At 41.5% G+C, this 6,855-nt stretch overlaps 1 long non-coding RNA gene across 1 annotated transcript; it reads left to right on the forward strand.

The window, feature by feature from the left end:
• The first annotated feature begins 991 nt into the window (after positions 1-991).
• On the forward strand, positions 992-6,581 carry LOC111270258 (uncharacterized). The gene is made up of 3 exons (XR_002686225.2): positions 992-1,082; positions 2,838-3,003; positions 5,651-6,581. It is a non-coding gene; the product is annotated as an uncharacterized LOC111270258 (long non-coding RNA).
• The last annotated feature ends 274 nt before the right edge of the window (positions 6,582-6,855 follow it).

Below are 6,855 nucleotides of genomic sequence, written 5' to 3' on the forward strand. Positions count from 1 at the left end.
TATATCACACTCTGCTTGTATGATCTCTCCTTCTTTGTTTTTGTGGATATTGCTTGGTACGCTTATAGTGTTCTAGTCTACTTCATAGACAGACCCCGGTAATAATAAGGCGGTGATAATTCGGGAATTACAAAAAAATCCTAAGTGTTGTAGCTATAGAATTCTGCTGTTCTTTTTTTGGCTTAGTAGTTGTAGTAATAACCTGTAATGTTGCTGGTATTATTGTTGTTGTTGCTGATGTAAAAATGGCGGGAATATCCGAAGAGGTCGGTAGGTGGTCCTACACGTGGCAGTAAAACTGAGGCGGCGGTATATAAGGAGAAATCGACATCTGAAGACATCACGAGAATCACACTGGGTTACCCTAGTAAGCAGATGACCCGTGTCAGATCGTCTGATGGCCGTATGATAGACAGCCGGACTGACAGACACAATAGCAGACAGGACATAAGATGTTCTCACAAATACCAACGTGTTGTCATCGGGGTGGGAGAAGTGATTTTGATAAAGGTATCGGCGATTTTGGTAATATTAGGCGTTCTCTAATGGTCACCTGGGCAACCGGGGATTGGGTGCAATCTGCTGGGGTAGGGATTCACCTTCCGTGAATAATGACGATGTTTTCTGATGACATCTCGTATTATGCTACGCTGGCTGGCTGGCTGGATGGATACTTTTCTACCGTTGCCGCCATTAGAATCGAAGTGTAAGATGACTATCCCAACTGTTCACTAATCGCCTTAACCAATCGAAATTTCCTATGTCCGCTGTGTTCTAAGCTTGGCCTCTATCTGTTCTTCGCTCGCCTGCAGCTTCTTTACATGTTATGGCTGTCTCCACGCGTTTACTAGAACTGGATCACCAGGGAAACGGCGCTAAGCAACAATAACATCGAAGTCCAAAACAACACTCATTTCACTGTCGGCAAGCCGCCCAGACACCTGAACGATGACTGGGTCACTCTATCCAATTCAACTATGTTAGCAGGCCAAGATGTACATAGAAGCAAATTGACGGATCTTCTGTATCTGCCAGATGTATTGCAAAATTAAACATTGGAAAACCAAGCGGCGTCAAATCAGGTCAGTATTGGACTCCGTCAACTTTTTTTTTTCAATAGGATCACACTGAGCACAACGATAACCGACATACACAGGCACACATACTATAGAGCACAACGGTTATCAGGCACCGCTGTAGAGAAAGCACAATAAACATAAAGAGAACAATTTTTAGATTCGAACGTTGTCAATCTAGGGAATTTGTAGGTGCCGTGGTGGTGGTAGTAGTAGTAAAGGCTGTATAGACATTGGTTTGACTTTTGCTCTAACGACTCTTCTTGTTTCCAAAGCGACGTTAACATCGACTATGACCATCAAATCCGACAGGATTCATTACACACAAACACACACAAACACAGATCCGGAGCGGTTACACCCATCGACGCTTTATGAGAGTGATTCCATCGGCGCTATCAAATCCTCGATCACGACAACCGAATACACAAACAGCATCGGTCGATTTTTCCAAATGGATTTTCTTACGGGCGGTTTATCGGAGACCTGAGTCGCTTTATGACTATCGTTAGTAACTTCTTCAACAGCGTTAATGCTGCGGTGGGAAGAGCTGTTGCATTGTCGTCTTCGGAGCCCCGTCGGTTATCCTTTCGCTCGGGGCTATGTCAGGGCTTTATGAGGCAATTCTGTCTTCAGTGTTTGCAAGCAGCCGCTTCTAATATTTTTGTTGCTTCATTTCGTAACAGGCGGCAGCAGCAGCAATAGCACTAGTAGTTAGCGCTTTTGTTGCGGTCAAACAAGAAATTGTTTGAAGAAAAAAAACAACAATGTAATGTATTATTATTATTATTACTGTCACTGCCGTGAAGATGTTGATGGCGGCGCCATCACCGGCCATGTCCCGCAACTACGATGGAAATTCCCCAATCTCTGTCACTACTAGTCTGCGGACATGGATCGCCGAACTTGCTAATGCTTTACGCCGACTTTTAAGATAACGCCAAAACTTTGCTATTCAGCCTCTACCACTACTTCGTCTGCCGTTGCTGTGGCTGTTGATCCGGCTTTGGGTTTAACTTTAGCCTACTGCTCCGACGTTCGTTCGTCCATCGGCGATCCACATAATACAAAGACGTACTAGTGTTGAGCTACTGAGACGTTGGCGGTTACGTTACGCCGCCGTGACATCCCAAAACAGCAAAGAGTAGCGAGGGGAGGAACCGTGAATGAGAGAGGAGAAAGAGGCTGACAACGTCGCGCCAAGTGGGAGAGACGGCTTTAGGAAATCCACTGACTGTAGCCGAGGGCGACTGTGGCAGTTGCGATGATGCGCGCGCAATTTTGAAACACTAACTAGAAGTTACATGGCAATGCTACCGGATCTTGTCCACCGCGAGCGTAGTGTATTGAGCATCCATATTCCGCAATGGTGTAGTAAAGAGTCGATCACTGTAAACTACATTGGTGGCATGGCGAAGATATGTCGTGGATGCCGACTACAACACACAATGCGCTATTTTCGTACTTGAGATACTAAGCGACAGAATTTTTTGGTGCTAGCAACATTAAGTGATCATGGAGGCAGATGCTACATTCGAACGTTGTATTACAATACTGCTATCCTATTATTTCCTATTATTGGCAACTGCCCCGCGTAAACGAGGTCAGTGAGTCGGCAAGAAGGGACTACTATGACGCTTTATTGTTGTTTATGTTATTGTCGCTTTTGTTGTTAAATTTTTTGGGACGTCATACACACACTTTTAAACACATCTAAGCACACGGTAGTTCCTGATGCTTAATATTCGCCTGCCTTTGTAGCTTATTGCCGCTGCTGAGTGCGAATCGCGCGCGCTCCAAATGGGACTGATCATCCTCGTGACAAGAAAGTCTCCCCTCTCCCATCCAGTGGCAGTGGGAGTCGAGTCTATTTACCCTCGCCACTTTTGGAGATGACGGGGAAAAAGTCGAGCGTGCGCGGGGAAGGGTACGTACCGAGAATAGAGCAACAATAGCGGAGTCGTTCGAAACCCATAGGTGGTATGGGACACGTCTGGGTTGCTGGGTCGATCTCTTGATGCTAGAACAGACTGCATAGATTGAATGAGCTGGTCTAAGTAAGTTAATGATAATACATTAAGGCACAGCTACGATGCGATACTAGTTGTAGCACGCGCCGAAAAGAGACCTGATTCCCGTTTCACTGGTCTTTCGAGTACTGGTAGCCACCAGTAAAAGCTTAAGTAGCACAGGTGAATTATTACTCATTAGGAAAACACTATGGAAGCTATTGCTGATTACAATACTGAATACAAGACCCAGATTGCTGGGCTTAAGGAGTGTTATGGGCGATACGTAAGTAAAAAAAGACAAAAATTGTGTTTTGTTAATACGGGAAGTCAAAATAAACTGATATGTATAGTATAGATAAACGACACATTGGAAGACCTAAATATCTGGTGTCGTGTACCATACTGTAGCAACGCCCATTGTAACCCACCTGGGTAGCGTTCGATCCGTATGACAATTATACCGTTAGCCAGAACGGCCAGCGATTTCAGCCGATTTGTCTTCGGCCTTGAAAAGAGGGAGAACTAAAAAAAGATCTGACTGCCACTATGGAGAAACACTTAGGGCATTCGACTTGCGAATAAGTGACCACCACGTTCTACCCAGCTGAAGCTCAGAGATCTACTCAAGTCATTTAGGTTCTTAAAACCAGATCACGGTTTGTTACATTTGAATGGCCTTATAGTCCTAACTAAAATGTGTCGGAGACGGTTCCATAGTGGCCTTAGTAAAGTCGGGGACGGAGGCTGACCTTAGCGAGAGCACCGCTGTTAAGAGGTGTCGGACCCTACAAAAAACGCTTATACGAGAAGATTTTTATATCTCTTTTTACAATATCTACAAATACATATCTCTTTGAACACTTAGAATCCATCTAGTTTTTATCTGGAAGTTGTTAGCGGCGGAAACGCGTAGTCAATTCTTTCTAAGTTATTCAAAGTAATTGGGAATTACCTCGTCAAGAACCGCGAGATTACGCTAAACTATATTATGTGATGCCTTATTTAATACTAACTTGGAATATTAATCCTACCAAGATCATGGAAGAACCCAAGGGTTAAGTTTGGTTTCTACACTGAAATTGGACGGCGACTATTTCGAAAGTTGTACCGGTTCGACCACTTAATAAAAAATAGCAGACGCTTTTCTGCGGACAGAGTCATCGTCTAATCCCAAGCGACATGGCCAAATGCAGACATTCATTATTCATTTTAATGAATGCGTACCCATAATGGTCACAATAACACACCCAAACTCAAACAGTTAGAGATCATGCGTAGATGGTGTTTTGATTTTTTCTATTACATGCAAATATTCAAAGTTAGATGGATATATGAGGAAAACTATTATGTGAGTAACGGCCTAAACGAAAACTTTTTGAATCTCATTTAAAATTGGTATTTCTGTTTCATTCTGAGCAGATAGGCCCATAATTAGATTGATCAAAAAGTATTACTTTATAGGTGATGTATTTTTCCGAAGCGTATATAGTACAAGAGGCTTGAAGGGAATCGGATTGAGCTAAATAAAAAAATAGCAGGCCAAAGGTAAGCACACGTTGCTTTGTGCTCGAGGCTAGTCAAGTCTAGTTAAAATTTTTACGATTGTTTAAAGATAAATTAAAAGTTAGCATTCTCTCAGTAAGCAATGTATATGGGGTAATGGTGCTATGTAATTTGGTTCTGTTCTCGACACTGACCAGTATTTTCAACATTTATTTGATCTTACAGAAAGTAACTGTTTACGCAGACTTCCTCATACAGACATTACTATACGTTTCCCTCTATAAGTGCATTGAGAGTAACGATTTAAAGTATACGGCATATCACTTCGTAAACGTAATCTAGTAGACGGAAGGTAACTTTTGAAACATCAAACTTTTACAACTCCTTAAAGGGCTGCGACACTCTCTAAACGCACGACGTTGATTTGAGCTGCTTAGCGTAAAGGCCTCTGGATTAAAATTGAATTCCCCAGTGTCCAGGCTCAGCAACCTGAAAATTGCTTCATTGCATAATACAGCTAATAACAAATGAGGTCGACAATTCGAGCTCCAGAATTTCTACGTACTTCACACGTGTTTTATATTCCATCAGTAACGGTATCCGAAATGTATTTGCCCGATAGCTATGAATATCGTAACAGGTAATTTTAATATTTAACGCATACTCGAAACACGATCAGATGACCCGCCAAATAAAGGCCACCTTCGGTGGCAATTGAAGACCCAAACTGATATCTTCACGACAGATATCTTAATACAAAGAAACAGCAATAGCTAGGAGCAACTCACCACGCGTAATGACGCGTCCATACTACCCAATTGCCTCAGAAAATTTAATCGCGATAAATCAAGCATGGCTCTTTGAGTACGAAATTTTTAACTTGGAATGATTCTCTATCAGGTAAATTGGCATATCTGCGCCGAATACGTAAGTGTCAATTTCCTCTAATGTAAACCCGTATATATGATTTATATATAGCTAACTTATATATATATATATATATATATGTATGAAACAAAAAAGCTAACTTAATTCTTTCTTTTTTGCTTGTTTTTGAAGTTCCTGATGATCTGACAGAATGTCTTGAACACATTGGCCAAACGGGAGCAAACACAAGCAAGAACTAAGGACGATTTTGACATATACTGCTGCCGTAAAAGCTACAAAGAGCAAATGCTACAAATTTACCACAAGCTTGTTTCCACTAATAGTTCTAGTATAAGGATTGTAATTTAGTAGCAAATTGTTCATATAGGAAACTCGGCTTTCTCGATGTTATCGAAAAATGGATTTGGCCTTTGGTACAATTTTTAAATTGCAAAAAAACTGGGCATCTCGATGAATGAGCAGATAAACGCATTGTCTATTCATAGGTCTGTCTTCAAATTTGCCGCTTCTCTTGACTTACTTGAGCACTGAAATAGATCTAATCCAAATAAGCACGAGAAGTCGACTATACATGCGTGTCTATACATCTTTGCTTAATACGTGATCTGTATGATGCCAATATAGAAACAGGATATGATTGTGTATCGCCATATCGGGTCTAGCTACTTCATTCTATAATGAGTAATGTTCACTCGTTGGAAACAGCTTGAAAAGGTCACTAATAAATACTAGGGGGTCTTACGGACAAGCTATTCAATCCTTCTCTCGATCCTCTCTCTGCAATCCCTCTTTAGACTCCATGAAGCACGGACATTAAATCAGATTCAGTTAGGTCACAGCTCGAAGGTGTGTGTTTAATATACAAGTACGTTGAAGGTTCATCCTGCGTAAATAAAAATAGAATTTGCAACCGCGAACTAGATTCATTGGGATTACGTCCAAAGAGACATGGTAGGTATAATGACTTCGCAGTAATGACTGTGCGGGGCCAATTTTATCTGGCCTGGAAAATAAATCACTGACAAGGTTTTGTCGAAAAAATCAAATGTTTTTTGCTAAGTAAAGCTTGCAATGGATGTGATTATTCTTCCATGCCACAAATCTGTTAGTAAGTTGAAAACGTGTTTAGTCCATGGTGCTCACATGTGAAAATGAACCGAGTCAGAAGAGATATATGCTTTGAAGGCTATCACTTAGAGGATTCTACACCTTTGCAAAGATCGCCTCAATTTTATTGCTTCGTGTTGCATTATTAATATCGTCGGGAAAATTAAATTTTCTCCTTCGTTTCCATGTACTGTGTGACATTCTTAACGTATTGCATTTCTCGTTGATAATCCCGGGAAGCTGCTAGAAGCTGTCTGGGTATAAACGTG

This window comes from Varroa jacobsoni, unplaced genomic scaffold (assembly GCF_002532875.2).
Source record: "Varroa jacobsoni isolate VJ856 unplaced genomic scaffold, vjacob_1.0 scaffold_1457, whole genome shotgun sequence".
In the NCBI taxonomy this organism is placed as follows: domain Eukaryota; kingdom Metazoa; phylum Arthropoda; class Arachnida; order Mesostigmata; family Varroidae; genus Varroa; species Varroa jacobsoni.